At 43.1% G+C, this 1,857-nt stretch overlaps 1 non-coding gene across 1 annotated transcript; it reads right to left on the reverse strand.

The window, feature by feature from the left end:
- Positions 1-1,082: 1,082 nt before the first annotated feature.
- LOC112856589 (U6 spliceosomal RNA) lies at positions 1,083-1,185 on the reverse strand. Its single transcript, XR_003223151.1, has one exon. It is a non-coding gene; the product is annotated as a U6 spliceosomal RNA (small nuclear RNA).
- Positions 1,186-1,857: the final 672 nt, after the last annotated feature.

Here is a 1,857-nt window from a genome sequence, read left to right on the forward strand (position 1 = left end):
AATACATTCTACATTTATATTTTTAGCAGTTGCCCTCAAAATTTTGAGGTGAATATTTAGCAAAATGTGCAACTATCTGTATCCTCTGCCCTAACTACTCAGTGGCTTTAGAGTGCTTTTAATTCTGAACTCTTCCTTCCTTCAACCAGTGTTAATGTTGTTTGATATTTTAGTTCTGCCCTATTTAAAAAAAAAAACTTTTTAAAATGTTTTATTTATTTTTGAGAAGAGACAGAGACAGAATGCGAGTGGGTTAGGGGCAGAGAGAGAGGGAGACACAGAATCCGAAGCAGGCTCCAGGCTCCGAGCTGTCAGCACAGAGCCCGACGCGGGGCTCGAACCCATGGACCGTGAGATCATGACCTGAGCCGAAGTCGGACGCTCAACCGACTGAGCTAACCAGGTGCCCCTAGTTCTGCCTTATTCTCACTCTTCTTTTTGTCACTTTCACTTCGTTTTGATCAATATTTACTTGGGTTTCCAACTGTTTACCATTTTGTAGACTCACACTTCTTCTTGGCACTCCTCTCCTTTCGGATTTTGCTTTATTGCTGTAGTACTTTTCTTTAGTGAGAGTCTGTGGGTGGATACGTCTTGCCTTTTTCCTTGTGTGTCCAAAAAACATCTTTTCCAGCTCTCACTCGGGTGGTGGGTTTATTGTTTCCTCTAAGTTTTTATAAGATTGTATCATTGCCTTCTGGACTTGAAAAGTGATGGCAGGAGGTCTCCTATGGTTCAACCTTCCCATCTCTTTTCTCTAGTGATTCCCCACCCCCCCATCCCCCTCCCCCGGTGATTTTTAAGCTTTCCTCTTTGTCTTAGATGTTCGATAAAGCCACTGCACTTTATTTCTACTGTTTTGAGTCAACGTGAGGACCCATGTGTTTTCAATTCTGAAAAATTGTCAGCTGTCAGCTCTGCAGATACGTCTTCCTCCCACATTCGTTATTGTTTTCCTCTCCACCACGCGTATGAGACATTGTAGGTAAAACTGTATGAAATTGTTGATAGTCAACCATTCCAGACCTACAGAGAGTTCAACTTAATACACTGGAGCTTCTCTTTGTTTCTTCTTCTTTTTTTGTAACACGGGACACCTCGTGAATCTGCATGCCATCTTCCTGCAGGGCCCACGCGAATCTTCTCCGTACCGTTCCAATTTTCATCTATATGCTGCTGAAGCAGACACAGGAGCCTCTCTGCCTGTTACGCAGGTCGTAAATTACTCTTTCCTGTTATCCACTGGAGTGTTCATTTTTTTTCTGCATTCTGTGTGATTTTTAAATGTCTGTTTTAGAGTTCAATATTTTTGTTGCAACGTATCTATTCTTCTCCTTAACCTATTTAACTTTTTTTATCTTAAAATTTTTTTTTAAGGGGCACCTGGGTGGCTCAGTCGGTTAAGCCTCCGACTTCGGCTCAGGTCATGATCTCGCGGTTCATGGGTTCGAGCCCCCTGTCGGGCTCTGTGCTGACAGCTCGGAGCCTGGAGCCTGCTTCGGATTCTGTGTCTCCCTCTCTCTCTGCCCCTCCCTCAAGCGCGCTCTGTCTCTCAAAAATAGATCAACATGTTAAAAAAAATTTTTTTAATGTTTATTTTTGAGACAGAGAGAGACAGAGCATGAACGGGGGAGGGTCAGAGAGAGAGGGAGACACAGAATCAGAAACAGGCTCCAGGCTCCGAGCTGTCAGCACAGAGCCTGATGTGGGGCTCGAACTCATGGACTATGAGATCGTGACCTGAGCCGAAGTTGGACATTAACTGACTGAGCCACCCAGACACCCTGGTCTGTTTTTCTTTTTTTTTTTTAAGTTTATTTATTTATTTATTTATTTATTTATTTATTTAGAGTGGGG

Source organism: Puma concolor, chromosome B3 (assembly GCF_028749965.1).
Source record: "Puma concolor isolate L17-30 chromosome B3, mPumCon1.1.hap2, whole genome shotgun sequence".
In the NCBI taxonomy this organism is placed as follows: Eukaryota; Metazoa; Chordata; class Mammalia; order Carnivora; family Felidae; genus Puma; species Puma concolor.